At 35.0% G+C, this 20,669-nt stretch overlaps 1 protein-coding gene and 1 pseudogene across 13 annotated transcripts in view; one reads left to right on the forward strand and one right to left on the reverse strand.

Moving 5' to 3' along the window:
* The window catches only part of SCAPER (S-phase cyclin A associated protein in the ER), a 528,946-nt gene that overhangs the window by 195,440 nt on the left and 312,837 nt on the right, over positions 1–20,669 (forward strand). The gene's annotated exons all lie outside the window — the stretch shown is intronic.
* LOC116640440 lies at positions 7,117–8,672 on the reverse strand (annotated as a pseudogene).

Below are 20,669 nucleotides of genomic sequence, written 5' to 3' on the forward strand. Positions count from 1 at the left end.
ATTGAGGACATTTTGGGAGAGCTAAAACACAAGGTCTCTTCCTGATTGCATAGCATGGCCATATTAATGGACCTATTTGGTGTCAGGGACAGGTGGAGAGATCATTTCTTTTGAGAATCAAAATTACACTTTTGGCATTACTCTCACTTAGCTAACACACTGTGCCCCTTAGGATACACATTTAAAAAATTTATTTCTCCTTTTATCTCCAAATTTTTTTGGCTGGCAAGAAATAAAATTTACTTTAACCACTCCTCCTAATTCCAACCAGGCAACTAAGCCTTAAGGTTGGAAAAAGGAATTCTACATACTGTGGAGTAAATACTATAGTTTGAATCCTCCAGTCTTCATTATTGACATGCAAAAGGACAAGATAGATAAACTTATAAATCTCAGGCTCTTAGCTTGGTTTATAAACCTATTGTCTTGCTACTATTATCTGTTTTATATATCTAAACTGGATTATTATAGAGTGTATTTTTCTTGTATTTATTTTAGAATAAATTCTAACCACCTCTGTACCTGAGTTGTATTGGACAAATGCCATATGCTAAGAAAGGTAAAGTAGATAATTACAGTCATAATTTTGAAATATTACTCCATTAATACCTGTTTTTCATACTTTTTCTGATGTAATATGACCATTGCACTTTTACTGTTAATAATCACAGTCTCTTTTCTGTATTGGTTTTCTTTTAATAAACATTCAGTTTGGGAGATATTGATCATTAATCAGTGATTTAGAACAAGAAGCCTAAAGAACTGTAGTTTTCTTAAAGTTTTTTCAGATTCTGTGTCATTGGTTTGGTAAATTACAACTATATAATGTTCTCTTCCATGAATCTTTTCTTTCAAACAGTTGCTTTATTTTAAAGTGAAATTTCAAATAGGTAACAAATATCTGCAGTTTAGAAACTTAAGCTCTTTAGTATTTGATAAAACTATTTTGTGACTCCTAGACAGCTCTCATAATACAATTAAACTATACAGATATGAAAAGCCATTTCAACCCTATTTCTCTGCGAGAGTCCTTGGACTATTACTGTAATACATGCTGGGTTTTTTTTTGCATTATTGTGGTTATCAAATTTTACAGTTTGCTTACAATAATTAAGACTTTTTTTTTCCTCTTTGCATCTGTTTGGGAATTAGAATGGAGTATCCCAAGCTGATAATTTAAGTGTTAAAGTTAATAACATGTTTTGGCTGTTTTTTGTAGCTGATACCCATTGCCTTTACACAGTTAATTAAATACCTAAACACTATTGCTTTTGAAAAGACATAAACCCTTAAACTCCTTAAACTCTTATTCAAGATCATGGTAGCTGGGAATGACTACAACAGTGACTACTTGTATACATCTACAGATTACAGACCAATGCATTCTCATCTGGCTCTTGTGTGTCATTTGTGAGGAGTTGCAGAATTGTGGCCATGGGCAACATTCAAAGACCAAAGCAGTTGTGATGACTTTTGCAGCTGCTCTCTTTCAGTTGGTTGATAGAGGATCAGAAAGGGTTGCAGTGAGATAAATTTATACAACTAAAACTGCTTCTACTTGAATATTCTCTTAAAGTTTTGTGATATGTACTTCTTTATATGGAAATTTTATGCATACCTAATCTTGAAATCCATAATATGACAATTTCATGTTGGAAGAATAAAGGGAATGAAGGATTTATTAATAGAAGCTTATAAGCAGGAACAACGGTGCCTGGGTGGCTCAGTTGTTTGAGCGTCTGACTCTTCATTTTGGCTCAGGCTGTGATCTCAGGGTCGTGAGATCGAGCCTCATGTAGGGCTCTGTGCTCAGCGTGGAGTCAGCTTGTCCCTCTCCCTCCCTTTCTGCCCTCCTCCCACTCGCTCACTCATGTTCTCTCTCTCTCTCAAATAAATAAATAAATAAATAAACAATCTAAAAAAAATGGGAGTTTATAAGCAGGAATATTCTTGCTCTGACAAGTATAGTTGACAAATTCAGTATTTTGCCTGCCTAATTTATATAACTCTTTTTTCCTTACTAAATAATTGATTATAAATGCTTTTATTTTGGGGCACATGGGTGGCTCAGTCAGTTAAGTATCTGCCTTCAGCTCAGGTCATGATCCCAGAGTCGTGGGATCGAGCCCTGCATCGGGCTCCCTGTTCATCGGGGAGCCTGCTTCTCCCTCTCCCTCTGCCTGCCATTCCCCCTGCTTGTTCTCTCTCTCTCTGTCAAATAAATAAATAAATCTTAAAAAAAAAAAAGCTTTTATTTTAATTCACACCTTATTAGGGTCTTTATCTGAAATTCAATGGCCAGTATATTAGTTCCAAAGTAAATATTTATAGAAGATCAGATCTTTGATGAGAGTTAATTGAGCTTTAGTAATAATTATTTTGTCAATTTGACTTCGCTTGCAATCGTTAGAGTAGGCACATCTGTTGTATCAGGAAAATCACAAAGTTGTGATTTTCATAATCCCAAAATTTGGTCCTCTCTCTCAAAAAATTTTTTTTTTTTTAGATACAAGGTATTTCAGCATCAGAAAGGAGTGTAGTAAACCCCACATTCCTGCCACCTAGTAGTTAAATGGTAACACTTCTTTTCTGGTCCCTCCATACTTGGAAAGATGGAAGAGATACGAAGTATATAAAGTGTGAGCGGTGGGGCCAGTTTTAGGGAATAGAGCTAAATCTGTATGTTCTGTGGTGAGAAGTCAATAGATAATCTTAAAACTGAAAAATGAAGAAGTAGCAATACAATATATATTCAGGAATATAGAGAAGAAAGATAAAGCAATCCCCTAAAACCATTGCACCTGGATTTGGGAAAGGAATGGGGAGAGCAGTGGGGAACTTCTTTCTCTGAACCATTGACTATGTAAAATATGTTTGCTGGTAACTTTGACAAAAGCAAAAACATTTATAAAAAATAAAAGAAATACAACAATGGTAATTATGTACGCGCCCATGTTGAAAAAATCTGTCAACATGTTCTGTCCATTGTTTTTTGTTCGTGGTTAAATTAGCTAACACGTCTGCAACCATAGAAGGCCATCATAAGGAACTTGGATATTTTGGCCAGTTAAAATTAATTCATCATTCTTTTAAATTTATTGCAGTATCCTTTGATGCCATTAATCCAAATACTGGATTTTCCGGGGCGACTGGGTGGCTTAGTCGGTTTAGCAGCTGCCTTCAGCTCAGGTCATGATCCCAGGGTCCTGGGATCGATCTCCACATCAGGCTCCCCACTCCATGGGCAGCCTGCTTCTCTTTCTCCCCCGCTTGTGCTCTCTCTCTCAAATAGATAAATAAAATCTTAAAGGAAATATAAAAAAAAAAAATTAAATACTGGATTTTCCCTTTTTTTCCTTTTATTTGTAGAATAATAATAAAACAACTATCTGTGTACCTACTACTCAGGTTAGTGAGAATCTCCTGGTAGGAAATTATGTTTTTGTTTGTTCGTAGTATTTTTGTTTGTGAAAGATATTTTCACTGGGTGTAGATTTGTAGCATAATAATTATTTTCTCTAAAAATTGAGTAGATATTATTTGCTGTCTTCTTGCTTCTATTCCTCATAGGGTAGATGTGTTCTTTATTATTTTTCAAAATTATCTTGGCTGTTCCTCTGCTTTTTCACTTTGTACATAACCTTTGCAATTAACTTGCTAAACTAAGAAAAATTCTTTTTTGATTTTGAGATTGCAGTGAAATTATGTCAAGATTAAATTGGCAAGAGTAGACATCTTTTAAATATTTTTTCTTTTCATCCAGCAACATGTTTGTCTACTTATGTCTTGCATTTATGTGTTCAGTGAACCGTTCATTTTCTTCATTTAAGTCTTAAACATTTCTTAGTAGGCTTATTTTGTTTCTAAATTAATGGGTTTTAAAAGTATTTCAAATTTCAGGGTTTTTAAAAAAATATTTTTTTAAATTTTATTTTAGAGAAAAAGAGCGCACAAGCAGAGGGAGAGAGAATCTCAAGCAGACTCCCGGCTGAGCACAGAGCCCAACATGGGGTTCTCACCCCATGTTAGAGGCGTGGCAGTACCTTTTGTTTTATGAGGATGAGTGTATATGTGTGTTTAAAAGTGTGAAGTGATTCATGGATTTGACTGCGATCTTATGTAGGGATCAAGCTAATCTTCTGGGCATTGCTTCAGTTTTAAAATATGTGATGCTAAAATGAGTGGTATTCTGTGTTTTCAGTTTCAACTTTTATTGCATTATGATCAGAAGTTATGGTTTATCTAGGTTCTACTTTGGAGAGTTTATTGATTTTCTTTATAGCTTAATACATTGTAAAATTTAAAAAATACGTTTTCTCTCTCTTTGGGTATATATATTAGATCAGATTTGCTTGTTGTTATGCAAATATCCTCACTTTTTTAAACCTATTTTTTGTCCTCACTAGTATCCTTTTCTCAAAAATGGAAGGACTGTTCATATCCTATTATTATTTATGTATGTCTCCTTGTGTTTTAAAAATCTTTGTATATCACAGTGTTTTATCATCAGGATTATAACTATTTACATACTTTTTATCTGATGAATTTTACGTTGTAAGAATATGAAACATCTCTTTCCTATTTCATGCCTCTGCCTTGAATATTATTTTTGTATGCTATTAATTTGGCAAACCTAGTTTTGCATAATGCTGCCTGATGTGTCCCTTTATTATCCTTCCTCTCCCTTCTTCTCCCTTTTGCTCTTGTCCCCATCATAGTTTTATTTTTGCACCTAGGTCTATTCCTAAAAAGCATAATTTTATTTTAGCTGTTTCCTGCTCTGTTAAAAAGTACCCTGCTATATGTAATCTTTTGGACTTAACTCTTTTCTACTGAATATTATAGTGCCTAGATTCATATGGATTGGAAATTTGTTGCTGTTTTTAAACATCTTTGAGGCCTGTCGTACATTAAACTACACTTATTTTTAAGTTTACAATTTAATAACTTTTGGCATATTCATACCCATGAAACTATCACCATGATCAAGACAATGAACATATCTGCCACCTCAGAAAGTTTCCTCATCTACTAGATCCCTGCTGATTTTTGCCTACTTTTGTTTTATCAATTTTTGAGAAAGGGATATTGAAATCTTTTAATTGTGAATTTTTCTGTTTTTCTTGGCAGTTCAATCAGTTTTTGCCTTTATTTAGTTTCAAGTTGTGTTATTAGGGGCATAAATGCAAATGGTTGTTATGTCCCCTTGATTAACTGATCCCTTTATTATGAAATGACCTTCTTTATTCTGAAGGAGTATTTATTCCTAGTAGTATTTTTGATACCTTGTCTAAATATTAATTAGCCATGCCAGGTTTCTTTTGTCTAGTATTAGAGTAGTATATCTTTTTCTTTTAACATATTTATATTTTTGCATATATTCTTTTCTTAAACACTTAAAAGTTAAATAGACTTACGGAGAATCTTTGTTCTGGTGCTGTTGAGTTTGATGTGAAGCTGCTGTCTTTCTCAAGCTCTTGTCACCTTAGGGCTGTGAAAGCCACTCACAACTGAGGAGTTCCGGCTCCATCTCTGAGCATTCTTTTTACTTTGATTTTGAAAGGGTGATGTTATTTGTCTAATATCATTACTGGGATATTATTGAAATGATTTCTAAGGATGAAGCCTAATTGCAGTCTAACAGACTGTATTTGAAATCTGAGAATTCTCAGAAAATAGATTTCATTACGAGACGTGGTTCAGTATAACTGAACCATTCCCTTTTGCACTATTGAGCTCAGACCTTTCTCCATCTTCACAGCATGATAAATTAATAAGCTTGTTGAACTCTGTGCTTTTCTTTGAGTCATCTGTTAAACCTCAGATCAGATCAGAAAGGAACATCAGAATCTGCAAAAGAAGCCTTTGCCTCATTTATCATCTCTACCTACCAGAAAACTGAAGGAGTATTTGTAATTGTCACTGAGTGGCAGGGGGACAGATGGTCGGCTATCATCCTATCAGAAGATGGCCTTTTCTCTTTGGCATGGTGTCTGTTTCACAGTATTTCATTAGCTTTATTTTTCTCATCTGTCACTTTAAACAATGTAATACATAGACTGTAGTAGATAAAAATAGAAATGTATCCTACACCTGTAGAAAGGGACCTTGGCAGAGTTGAATCTTTTGTAAAATGCACTAAAATAATCTATCAGGTTTTAAAAGTTGTCATTGTCTTATGTTTAATTTTTCAAAATGGATGCTTTCATAAAAGACATTATTTTGATAAAAGGTATAACATTTCAGATTTTCTTAAATTTACTGTTTACAAAATTTTATTTAAATATAATGGAATTCTAGGGGTGTCTGGGTGGCTCAGTCGGTTAAGCGTCTGCCTTTGGCTAAGGTCATGATCCCACAGTCCTGGGATCGAGCCCCATGTGGGGCTCCCTGCTCAAGGGAGAGTCTGTTTATCCCTCTCCCACTGCCCCTCTCCCCCACCCCCCACTCGTGCTTGCTCTCTCTCAAATAAATAAATAAATAAATAAATAAAATCTTACATATATATAATGGAATTCTCAAACTTTTTATCTTTTTAAAGCATTTTTCCAGCACCTGCTTGTACACTATGCATTAGTCCAGGCACCAGGGAAGCACAGATAAATATCATCAAGTGAGCCTAACTCTTCATTGTATGCTATCTCTGAGTTTCATGAATCTCTAAACACACTCATTTTAAAAAGTGAGCTAGTTCTTTATATGGTGCTTTCATTTTTTGAATAGTGTTTCAGTAATATCTGTACATACTTTATTTTAATTAATTTACTTATTTTTAGTGCTCAAGCCATCCTTTAAAAAATACTATTTTATTTATACTCATGTATGAAAAAAAATGGCTGGTACTACCATGTTTACAGACATACCAATATTGGAAACAGAATTCAATAATGAATCTTTTTTTTTTTTTAAGATTTTATTTATTTGTGAGAGAGAGAATGAGAGACAGAGAGCATGAGAGGGAGGAGGGTCAGAGGGAGAAGCAGACTCCCTGCTGAGCAGGGAGCCCGATGTGGGACTCGATCCCGGGACTCCAGGATCATGACCTGAGCCGAAGGCAGTCGCTTAACCAACTGAGCCACCCAGGCGCCCAATAATGAATCATTTTTAAAAAGAACACACAAACATTAAAATACCGATTGGTTATAGAAAGCAGGGCAGAGAAAAAAGACATTAACTATCTTTTTCATTTTCATTTTCATTAAAGAGCAGCACCCTCTGAGAAGAATCAAGTCATTTAGTAATATTCATTTATATTGCAAAATAATATATACATAGAAAAGTTAGTGATTGTACTGATTTTGTTACTTTTACTAAGCCATTTTATCTTCCTCACACTCAATGCAAAGAAATAAAACAATATAAAGAAAAATATGTCCTCATTGTTATTCACAATAAAAAGGGTCTGCTTCATTCTGCAGGCCTGGTCATATTATATAATATGTACCATTTTAATTCTGACCCACTGAGTAGAATCTCATGTATATTTGTGACTGAACTAGTTCCATGGGAGCTGTGATGTACTGAACCATTTCTGTGGTATCCCTAGATCTCACTAAATTAAGAAAAGACCCTACACAAAAAAAAGATAACAATCTGTCCATAAATTATATCTGTAGACTTTAGTGTCAGGTGGGAAAAGAGGCCCTTTTTTGAGTACATGGATACAAGTATTGTTGTGGTCTAAAGATTGCCGGATTGATATTGTGTCTGTTATAAAGAGAAAAGGTATACATCAAAACCACTGCCAGATTAAGAACCTCCCACAGTTTGTCTCAATTCTTCATAACAGAGCAAGTTCCCTTTCTAGGCTAACAATGAGTTCTGTATTGGCATTGCTGCTGGCTATGAAACTCACCACCAAAGGTAAACGATTGAATTGAACCACCTGGTAGGTGTTATAGTAACATGATACTCTTATTTTTTGGAAGTCCAAATTTGCTCCCTTGGTCTGTTGGAAGGGCAAAAGTAGATAAGAAACGAGGTCTCAAAGCATGCTCTAGAGCATTATCAATGGCCACTTTAATAACACGGACTCTGTCTCTATCTGACACAATAACGGCATGGAGCCCTTCAACACTTGGTAATTTTTTGTACAGGAATCTCTTTAGGTCCTGGCTTCTGGGCTGCTGTGTTCTCTCAGCTGTAAATTTAGGGACAGCTTGTACATACTTTATTTGATATGACAAATTCCATCCTACAAATCAGTAATTACAAATCAGCTTTCCTCTGAAGTCATTCTGGATGATAATCTGCTGGAATAGTTTTATGGAGGAGTGATATCAGTCAAAATAATAGTTTACTACAGATTGTTTCGGTGTTATTCTGGGTGAAACTGTGACACCCAGGGAGTTGTACCCTTTAACTTAAGCAGTTAGCATAAGCCCTTGGCATATAGTAAAGTATTGAATTAATGTTAATAAACTAAATGTTAATGAGCTACACTACAATTTATTGTTTTCAGTATACCATATCTCTGGAGAGTGATATTCAAAATACATGGAAGAGTGCTATCTAAAAATACCATGTTGTTTTTAGTTGAGTATTCTTTTATTTCTTCCCTTCTTTCATCTGCTTCTCTTTTTCTCCCAATTTTTCTTCTTCTTTTCTTCCCAAATACCTTCATCTCTCCATTCCCCCACTTCTTCCTCATCCCTCACTTTTCGTACCCTCATCATCATCCAGAGAAACAAAAACATGTTCAAGCCCTTCCAGCCTCTACCCTTCCCCAGTTTTTATAGAAGGCAATAAGGAAAGCTATAAAGTGCCTCCTATATATCTTATTTGTTGTTCTGCCAGGCAGGTTTAAAAGAGTGGAATGCCTCATAATATTTTTAAGAATTTAAGGAAAAACTTTATTTGATTCAGGAATACACTGATATCATTGGATTTTAGATTCAAAGTTGAAGTACTGGATGAGGTTTAGAGACAAATGCTGGTTTTCCAAACAATATGTGAAAACCCTTACATTAATTTCTCATCTATTTAGATTAGTAACTTGGCATCCACCCTGCTCTTGAAAGCAAACTTTTGAGTTGCAGAGAAATAAGTAAGCCTCTTGAGCATGAGATTGGATTTCTCTAAAGGAAACTTGATTTTCATTTAAAAATACATTTGTATTATTATAATGAAGCTTTAGTCCTTTTTTTCAAAGGAAATACATTTAAATCCTTTTGATCTAGGAAGAATATCCTTAAAAATTCTCATGTCTGTGTTATAATATTTTTTTTTAAAGATTTTATTTATTTGACAGAAAGACACAGCGAGAGAGGGAACACAAGCAGGGGGAGTGGGAGAGGGAGAAGCAGTCTCCCCTGCGGAGCAGGGAGCCCGATGTGGGGCTCGATCCCAGGACCCTGGGATCATGACCTGAGCCGAAGGCAGACGCTTAACAACTGAACCACCCAGGCGCCCCATCATGTCTGTGTTATAATATTTTTAAGTAGTGGGGAGCAGATTATTTCTTTTGGTGTACCACATTTTATGAAATGTATTTATTCTGAGGTATAACTGGAGTTCTAAAAATGGCAATTTAATAAAATTCTATCTTGTGTCATTTATATTTTCGCTTGTATTCTATTTTTAGAGCTTTTTATATTCTTTCCCAAAGATCATGAATCTTACTATAGCTTAATTTTTTTCATGTCTCTTTTAAAAAGTAAGGAACTATGAGAATCTTTAGGAGGAGTCTGAAAGAATATCAAGATCATAAACTTCAGTATGAATCATTTCATTAAATATAGTAAATTATGGTAGAAAAAAACCATAAAAGGTAATTAAAAGAATAAGAAGGTTATAAACTTTGATGAGATTATGTCTGTATAGTTATTAGTTTCTTTTTTTTTTTTTTAAAGATTTTATTTATTTATTTGAGAGAGAGAGAATGAGAGAGAGCGAGTACATGAGAGGGGGGAGGGTCAGAGGGAGAAGCAGACTCCCCGCTGAGCAGGGAGCCCGATGCGGGACTCGATCCAGGGACTCCAGGATCATGACCTGAGCCGAAGGCCGTCGCCCAACCAACTGAGCCACCCAGGCGCCCGTTATTAGTTTCTTATATACATATTGTAGCAATATTGTTTAAGAAGTCACAATTGTGACTTAAAAGCTAGACTTAATTTGTGTGTGTGTGTGTGTGTGTGTGTAATTAGCCATCACTGATTAGCTTTTGGGCTTGTTACATTGATTCTTAGGATGTTAGAAAAGGGAGGACTTTAGGATGTCTAATCCCTTTATTTTACTAGGGAGGAAACTGAGGCCCAGATAAGTCAGTCATGAGTCGCAGAATTTATCTTGGTGTAGATATTTTGACTCATAGTTCAGTGCTGTTTCTCCTGCATCAACCTGATTTTCTATGCCTAAAGGAAAAACAGTATTTCCTATTAATGCTTATTTAGGATTAATAGTATCAAATAGTCAAAATGGCCAACTTCCTGCCTTGTTAGTAAGAATAGGAGTTGCATTGCATTCCATGAGGCTAGGAGGTGTACTTTGTCAGTTAGGAAGGAAGGAGATCCAGTAGCTTTTGGGGTGATTTTTTGGTCCTGAGTTCTTCGTATTTTGAAAATGACTAAGTAAATCATAGATACTGTGTCTTAAGGAGTACATTTTGCTTATCCTTGTGCCTGTGGCATAAATAGAACTGTGAGTAGATATGGAAGATGAGTGTATTTTTGCAGTTAATATTCATCCTTCTGCAGCACTAATAAGCTTACAGCAGCTGTAACCTTGTACAAATCAACAGTTTTCTTTAGAAAGCTTGCTTTTCTTTGCATTTCCATATTAGCATTAATTTTGTAATAATTAAAATATTAATATTAATTGTAGAAAATTGGATAAAAAATAATGCCTGCTGTTAACATTTTGATCTATTTTCTGCTCTTTGTATATTAATATATAAATCTTATGTGCTTATTTATATATAAACTACATTGCATAGATTTGAATCCTGATTTTTTTTTTTTTAAAGATTTTTATTTATTTGACAGAGAGATACATAGTGAGAGGGGAACACAAGCAGGGGGAGTGGGAGAGGGAGAAGCAGTCTCCCCTGCGGAGCAGGGAGCCCAATATGGGGCTCGATCCCAGGACCCTGCGATCAGGACCTGAGCCGAAAGCAGACGCTTAATGACTGAGCCACCCAGGCGCCCCTGAATCCTGATTTTTTTAACATACAGTGTATGTTTTTAATATCATTACTATTATTTAAGATTAATCGAATCTGTGTAGTATCATCTTAATGTATGTGCCACAATTTATGTAATCAATTCCCTACTGCTATTTTGTTGTAAATCTCACTGCAGTGAATATATTTGTAGAGAAATATTTTTGTAACTCTCTGTTTTCTTATGGCAGTTTTGCAGAAGTAAAGTTATTTAAGGTATCTTTATTATTTTTTTAATGGAGCATTTTATTAAATATTAAGTAGACAGGGATGTTTATATAGAATGGAGATAGAGATACCAGTATCTGAAAAGCTCCATTTGTAAATGGCCAGAGCCATAGGTAACTTGAAGCACGTAACATTTCAAATAAAAGGAAATGATATTGCTCTATTTTTCTGATCTCAGCCATTTCTTTTAAGAAAGGATGTCATCAAGGATTAGAGCCCAAAGGTTAGGTTCTAGGGTTCAGGGCAGCACTCAAATTATAGCAGGAATCTAGAACAATGAGTAGGGAGAGGGGAAAAAAAAAAGGAACCAGATTTTATGGAACGGATTACTGCTGAGGAGAGAGTGAGAAGTGCTGCCTGCCTGTGTACACAGGTGCTCAAGGATTGCTCAGATATACTGGATGCTGGACCTTGTGCAGCAAGATTAATTTCAGGAGATACCAACTAGTGGATGCATCCTGCTAGTGTACTTCCTATCACAACAGATTGGGCTATGGAATTAGGTGAAGAGCTTTAGAACCTTCATCTCTGACTCAGTAAGCAGAGCCTGGCTCTTTTTGGTCCGCACTGTTTCTTAGGAGGCTCACGTTATTCATCATCTTGTAACTGCTAGTTAACTTTTGCCCTGTCCCATATTGGATCAATAAAAATATATAACTACTTCTTTCAGTGACGCACTTTCTTACTATTTCTACTTTTTTGCAGGACATTGTCTCCCATCCTTTTAATAGATTTCAAACTTGCAGAATGCACTTTAGTACTTGAATCGTCTGCAAATATGTTAATTACATTTTAGGTTTGGCTCTTAGATGTTTGAGAGATATGAATATTATGATTTCATTTACTTCTTTTGGCAAGCCAGAGTTTTAAGATTCGTGTGTACAAATTACTTTTCCTTACAACGTGACTCTTCTGAACTGGTTATTATGGAGAATTTAAAACATAATAGTGGACAGAATAGTAAGCCATAACAATGATAAATTCATGGTGAATCCCTCCCAAATACTATTTTGAAGTCAATTCCAGATATTACTTCATAATATCTATTTTAAAAAAGCTTTTGTTTCTGCTAATTATACTTATTATAAAAGAGAAAATTAAAAATCTATCACATTCATCTGTGAAAATTTTAGTATTTTGCCTTGTTTTCTTATAGTCATTTTATACATACATATATAAGTATACAAAGATATAGTTTACATATAATTTTTTACATAATTGCATTAGTTAGGGAAAAAACTAATCTGCTGTAATAAAAGAAACAAAAATACAAAGATTTTAAGAACATAGAAGTTTATTTCTTACAGTACAGCCCTGAGGTTAGCAGTATAAGTTGTCAGCGTAGATTTATGCCATGTGATCCATCTTTCCTTCCTTCCTTCTTTTCTTCCTTCCTTCCTTCTCTCTTTTTTTTTCTTTTTTCTTTTTGAGTATAGTTGGCACACTATGTTACATTAGTTTCAGATGTACAACTTAATAATTTGACATGTTTGTATACTATACTATGTTCACCACAAGTGTGACTATTATCTGTCCTGTTACATGGCTAATATAATATCATTTACTGAATTACATATGCTGTGCTTTTTCTTCCCTTGACTTATTTCATAACTGGAAGCCTGTATCTGCCACTCCCCTTCATCCATTTTGCCCAACCCCCTACCCCTCTCCCCTCTGGCAACTATCAGTTTGTATTTATAGGTCTGATTCTGCTTTTTGTTTGTTTATTCTTTGTTTTCTTAGATTCCACTTCATGAGTGGAATCAAATGCCATTTGATTTTTCAGGGACCCATCTTCTTCTTTCTCTATATCCTATGGCATATGCCCTCCCCTTCAGGCTCAGAGCTGTGTTAGATGCTCTTTTGTGTTCTGGTTTGCTGAAGAGGAAGAAAGTGAATGGGCCTTCAAACACTGAGCATGCATTCATATTCTCTTGATTAGAATTCAGTCATATGGCTACCTCTAGCTATACGAGGGACTTACAGGACTAGGAAATTCAGTTCCTAGCCAAGGAATAATGTGACTTCCTAAGGCTCTATTACTATACAGTGTGCTTCAGTGCAAGGTTTTTCTGGCTTTTCTATTACATGCCCATGGGCAGTTGAATCTAGAGGCTTGATCAGAGTAAGGTCCAACCCAAACCCATAATTAGTATTGAGTTCTATAATTGGGAAATCTGTAATTGGTATTGAGTTCTTTTACCAGCATGAATATAATGTCTGATTGTCTTTCTTTTTCTCATATTAATGTTATTAGCTATTGATTAATGAATATCTAGGTCCATTAATTAATAGGTATATTCCAATTTTACATTTCATTTTCATTTATTATTTGATATATATTTATAAAGACATGCTTTCCCTCATCTATTTGGTTACTGAATGGCAGGGTGAATTTTTATTTGCCTGTCTTCAAAGTGATGAATTGGTTCCCTAATATCCTGCAAAGGTTCCAACTGGTCTTTTTAAAAATATGTATTATTATAAACTCATGGATTTAAACACTTTTGAGGGGTTTCCGTCATTTGAAATTCTCCTTTTTGAAGCTCAAATTATGCCATATTTTGGTCAGTGGGAGTCTCTTAAAAAGTTTGCACTCAAGTTCTTTTGACATGAGCCTAGTTGAATTTGATAGTTATCCTTCTACTTGGTATGGCAAGATATTTAGCCTTATGATGAGTTATTTCACTAAGAAGCCCTTATTATTTATATTTAGAAATGGTATTCCAAGAGCATTATTAAGGAAGCTTATTGCTATTGGGTTGGTAATTGTGAACAGAATTAGGAAATAAATAAAATATATGTGATATGTATATCAATTGTGTATGTATTCACACTCCATATATACATCTGTGTGTGTACATATACATTTATTTTTTACTTAAAGATGATGGATTCATGAATTCTTAAAATTCAAATTTAAGATGGAGGGTGTTTTATGTAACCTTCTGTGTATTGTATCTCTTCCATACCAAACATTCAGGAAATCAAAGGCAGGGAATGATAAAATTATAATATCCATAATTTCCTTTACATCATCCCACATCACACACACAACAGTCTTAGAACAGCATTACCACTACTCCCACTGCCAATGTAATTACTGAGAATATAAGTTTTCCCATTCTTTCTTTTTTTTTAATAGTAATACTAAGAAAAATCTGAGGCACAGCCATTATATACTATTTTCTTTAGCCTTTAACCACCAGTTTAGTCTTAGCTCTTTAAGTTCGTAACGGTTAATACTAATCCTTATGTCTATGTCTTTCTAGTCATTTTGGTTTTCTAAGGCTTGTTCTTTTTTCTTTTTTTTTAATCTTGTTAAATTTTTGAAGTTTTTTCATTTCTTCTTTTCTTACTTAAAAATTTAAACTACATAGAGCACTGGGTGTTATACGAAAACAGTGGATTGTGGATCACCACATCAAAAACTAATGATGTGTTGTATGGTGACTAACGTAACATAATAAAATAAAAATAAATAAAAAATAAATATTTTAATTCCAATATAATTAATATACAGTGTTATATTAGTTTCAAGTGTACAGTATACTGATTCAGGAGTCTATACATTACTCAGTGCTTATCATGATAAGTGTACCTTTAATGCCCTCTATTTCACCCATTGTACCACCCCCTTCCCCCCTGGTAACCACCAGTTCTCTATATTTAAGAGTCTGTTTTTTTTTCTTTGTCTCTTTATCCCTTTGTTCCTTTGTTTTGGTTCTTAAATTCCACATATGAATGACATATTTTTCTTTATCTGACTGACTTATTTTACTTAGCATTATACCCTCTAGATCCAGCCATGTTCAAATGGCAAGATGTCATTCTTTCACATGGGTAATATTTCATTATATATATACACCACATCTTCTTTATCAGTTCAACTACTGATAGACACTTGGGGTGCTTCCATAATTTGGGTATTTGTAAATAATGCTGCAATAAGCATAGGGGTGTATTTATCTTTTCCAATTAGTATTATTGTATTCTTTGGGTAAATACCTAGAAGTAGAATTACTGGATCAAAGGTAATTCTATGTTTAATTTTTTGAGGAACCTCCATACTGTTTTCCACAGTGGCTGCACCAGTTTGCATTCCCACCAGCAGTGTAAGATGGTTCCTTTTTCTCCACATCCCCTCCAGCACTTGTTGTTTCTTGTGTTTTTTATTTTAGCCATTCTGACAGGTGTAAGGTGATATCTCATTGTGGTTTTGATTTGCATTTCCCTGCCAATTGGTAATGTTTAGCATCTTTTCATGTGTCTGTTGGCCATCTGTATGTCTTCTTTGGAGAAAGATCTGTTCATGTCTTCTGCCCATTTTTTAATTGGATTATTTGTTTTTTTGGTTATTTAGTTGTGTAAGTTCTTTATATATATCTATATATATATTTATTTATTTATTTATTTTTTAAGATTTTATTTATTTGACAGAGATATAGCGAGGAGGGAACACAAGCAGGGGGAGTGGGAGAGGGAGAAGCAGGCTTCCCGCTGAGCAGGGAGCCTGATGCGGGGGTTGATCTGGGATCATGACCCTGGGATCATGACCTGAGCCGAAGGCAGACACTTAATGACTGAGCCACCAGGCACCCCTCTTTATATATTTTAGATACTAACCCTTTATCAGGTATGTCATTTGCAGATATCTTCTCCCATTCTGTAGGTTGCCTTTAATTTTGTTGATTGTTTTGTTTGCTGATGAAATCCCAATAGTTTATTTTTGCTTTTGTTCCCTTGCCTCAGGAGACGTATCTAGAATAATGTTGCTGTAGCCGATGTCAAAGAAATTCCTGCCTGTGCTCTCTTCTAGGATTTTTGTAAGGTTTCAGGTATCACATTTAGGTCTTCAATCCATTTTGAGTATAGTTTTGTATAAAGTGGAAGTATGTGGTCCAGTTTCACTCTTTAGCATGTAGCTGTCCAGTTTTCCCACCACTATTTATAGAAGAGACTCTTTTTTTTCCTATTGCATATTCTTGCCTCTTTTGTAGAAAATAATTGACCATATAGTTGTGATATTTATTTCTGGCTCTCTCTTGTGTTCCATTGATCTATGGTGTCTATTTTTGTGCTATACTATACACTTTTAATTTCTGCAACTTGGTAGTTTATCTTGAAATCAGAAATTGTGATACCTCCAGTTTTGTTCTTTTTCAAGATTGCTTTGGCTGTTTGGGGTCTTCTGTGGTTCCATACACATTTTAGGATTATTCATTCTAGTTCTGTGAAAAATGTTGATATTTTGATAGGGATTGCATTAAATCTTTAGATTGCTTTGGTTGTATGTCCATTTCACCAATATTTCTTCTCCCAATTCATTAGCATGGAATGTTTTTCCATTTGTTTGTGTCGTCTTCAGTTTCTTCCATCAATGTGTAACAGTTTTCAGAGTACAGTTTTTTGATCTCCTTGGTTAAGTTTATTACTAGATATTTTGTTGTTTATGGTGCAATTGTAAATGGGATTGTTTTCTTAATTTCTCTTTATGCTACTTCATTATCAGTGTATAGAAATGCAATGGATTTCTGTGTATTGATTTTGTATCCTGCAACTTTAATAAATTCATTTATCATTTCTAGTAGGTTTTTTTGTAGTCTTTAGGGTGTTCTATATATAGTATCATGTCATCTGCAAGTAGTGAATGTTTTACTTCTTCCTTACCAATCTGGATGCCTTTTCTTTTTCTTGTCTGGTTGCTGTGGCTAGGATTTCAGGACTATGTTGAATAAAAGTGGTGAGGGTGGACATCCTGTCTTGTTCCTGATCTTAGGGGGAAAACTCAGCTTTCACCATTGAATATGATGTTAGCTGTTGGTTTTTCATAGATGGCCTTTATTATGTTGAAGGTAAAATTCCCCGTAAACCTGCTGTGTTGAGAATTTTTATCTTAAGTGGATGTCATACTTTATCAGATGCTTTTTCTACATCTGTTGAAATGATCATACAATTTTTACCCTTTCTCTTGTTGATCTGGTGTACCACATTGATTGATTTGTGAATATTGAACCATCCTTGCATCCCAGGAATAAATCCCACTTGATCGTGGTTAATGATTTTTTTTTAATGTATTGTTGGATTTGGTTTGTTTATATTTTGTTGAGGATATTTCCATGTGTGTTCACCAGAGATATTGGCCTATCATTCTTTCCTTTTTTTTTTTTTTTTGGTTTTGGTATCAGGATAATGCTGGCCTCATATAATGAAATTGGAAACTTTTATTTTTTTAAAGATTTTATTTATTTATTTGATAGACAGCGAGAGTGGAACACAAGCAGGAGTGGGAGAGGGAAGCAGGCTTTCCACCGAGCAGGCAGCCCTATGCGGGTCTCGATCCCAGGACCCTGGGATTGTGACCTGAGCTGAAGGCAGACGCTTAACGACTGAGCCACCCAGGCGCCCTGGAAACTTTTCTTACTCTTCTATTGTTTTAAATAGTTTGAAAAGAATAGGTATTAACTCTTCTTTAAATGTTTGGTAGAATTCACCTGTGAAGCCATCTGGTCCTAGACTTTTGTCTGATGGGAGTTTTTCTGATAAGTGATTTACTTTCATTGCTGGTAATCAGTCTATTCAAATTTTCTATTTCTTCCTGATTCAGTTTTGGCAGGTTATGTGTTTTCAGTAATTTATCCATTTCTTCTGTATTGTCCAATTTGTTGGCATATAATTTTTCATAATATTCTCTTATAATTATTTGTATTTCTGTAGTGTTGTTTGTTATTTCTCTCTTTCATTCCTGATTTTGTTGGCTGGCCAGGGGTTTATCAATCTTGTTAATTCTTTCAAAGAACCAGCTCCTAGTTTCGTTGATCTGTTCTACTGTTCTTTTCGTTTCTATTTCATTGATTTCTGCTCTGATCTTTATTATTTCTCTTCTCCTGCTGGGTTTAGGCTTTATTTGCTGTTCTTTCTCCTGCTCCTTTAGGTGTAGGGTTAGTTTGTGTACTTGAGACCTTTCTTGTTTCTTGAGAAAGGCTTGTATTGCTATATACTTTCCTCTTAGGACTGCCTTTGCTGCATCCCAAAGATTTTGAATAGTTGTGTTTTCATTTTCATTGGTTTCCATGAATTTTTTTAATTCTTCTTTAATTTCCTGGTTGACCCATTCATTCTTCAGTAGGGTGCTCTTTAGCCTTCATGTATTTGAGTTCTTTCCGACTTTGCTCTTGTGATTGAGTTCTAGTTTCAAAGCATTGTAGTCTGAAAATATGCAGGGGATGATCCCAATCTTTTGGTACCAGTTGAGCCCTGATTTATGACCTAGGATGTGATCTATTCTGGAGAATGTTCCATGGGCACTAGAGAAGAATGTGTGTTCCGTTGCTTTGGGATGGAATGTTCTGAATATGTCTGTGAAGTCCATTTGGTCCAGTGTGTCATTTAAAGTCTTTATTTCCTTGTTGATCTTTTGCTTAGATGATCTGTCCATTTCAGTGAGGGGGTTGTTAAAGTCCCCCACTATTATTGTATTGTTGTCGATGTGTTTCTTTGCTTTTGTTATTAATTGCCTTATATAATTGGCTGCTCCCATGTTAGGGGCATAGATATTTACAATTGTTAGATCTTCTTGTTGGATAGACCCTTTAAGTAGGATATAGTGTCCTTCCTCATCTCTTATTACAGTCTTTGGTTTAAAATCTAATTTGTCTGAATAAGGATTGCCACCCCAGCTTTCTTTTGGTGTCCATTAGCATGGTAAATGGTTTTCCACCCCCTCACTTTTAATCTGGGGGTGTCTTTGGTTCTAAAATGAGTCTCTTGCAGACAGCATATCGATGGGTCTTCGTTTTTAATCCAATCTGATAGCCTGTGTCTTTTGATTGGGGCATTTAGCCCATTTACATTCAGGGTAACTATTGAAAGATAAGAATTTAGTGCCATTGTATTGCCTGTAAGATGACTGTTACTGTATATTGTTTGTGTTCCTTTCTGGTCTATGTTGCTTTTAGGCTCTGTCTTTGCTTAGAGGACCCCTTTCAAGATTTCTTGTAGGGCTGGTTTCGTGTTTGCAAATTCCTTTAGTTTTTGTTTGTCCTGGAAGCTTTTTATCTCTCCTTCAATTTTCAATGACAGCCTAGCTGGATATAGTATTCTTGGCTGCATATTTTTCTAATTTAGTGCTCTGATTATGTCCTGCCAGTCCTTTCTGGCCTGCCAGGTCTCTGTGGATAAGTCTGCTGCCAATCTAATGTTTCTACCATTGTAGGTTACATATCTCTTCTCCTGAGCTGCTTTCAGGATTTTCTCTTTGTCTCTGAGACTCGTAAGTTTTACTATTAGATGTCAGGGTGTTGACCTATTTTTATTGATTTTGAGAGGGGTTCTCTGTGCTTCCTGGATTTTGATGCCTGTTTCCTTTCCCAAATTAGGGAAGTTCTCTGCTATAATTTGCTCCAGTATACCTTCTGCCCCTCTCTCTCTTTCTTCTTCTTCTGGGATCCCAATTATTCTAATGTTGTTTCGTCTTATGGTATTGTTTATCTCTCGAATTCTGCCCTCGTGATCCAGTAGTTGTTTATCTCTCTTTTTCTCAGCTTCTTTATTTTCCATCATTTGGTCTTCTATATCACTGATTCTCTCTTCTGCCTCATTTATCCTAGCAGTTAGCGCCCCCATATTTCATTGCACCTCATTCATAGCCTTTTTGATTTCTACTTGGTTAGATTTTAGTTCTTTTACTTCTCCAGAATGGGTTTATCTAATAACTTCCATGCTTTTTTCAAGCCCAGCTAGTATCTTTAAAGTGATGATTCTGAACTCTATATCTGACATTGTACTAATGTCTGTATTGAGTAGGTCCCTGGCAGTCGGTACTACCTCTTGTTCTTTTTGTTGAGGTGATTTTTTCCGTCTTGTCATTTTGTGCAGAGGAGAATAGATTAATGAGAGAACAAAATGCTAGCAGGGTAACAACGTCCCCAGAAAATACACTCTAAACAAATCAGAAAAGACCTGAAGCAGTGGGAAAAGAAAGGGAAAGAGAGAAAAAAGAAAAAGAAAAAAAAAAGGAAAAAGAAAAAGATAAAGATAAAAACAAACAAAAACAGAACAAAACAAAACAAAACAAAAACAGAATGTGATCAGATATGATCAGGCTGGTTTATAGATCAGTGCCACACACTAGATTTTGGGTGTATTTTGGTCTGTTAAAAGAAAGTGCCTCCCAAAATTTTAAAGAAAGAAAAACTTATATATGTACAAAAATAAGGGTTGATATGATGAAAGGATGGAATATGACTGTAAACATGGAAATTATAAAAAATTTTATAAAAGG

This window comes from Phoca vitulina, unplaced genomic scaffold (assembly GCF_004348235.1).
Source record: "Phoca vitulina isolate PV1807 unplaced genomic scaffold, GSC_HSeal_1.0 scaffold20, whole genome shotgun sequence".
NCBI classification, from domain to species: Eukaryota; Metazoa; Chordata; class Mammalia; order Carnivora; family Phocidae; genus Phoca; species Phoca vitulina.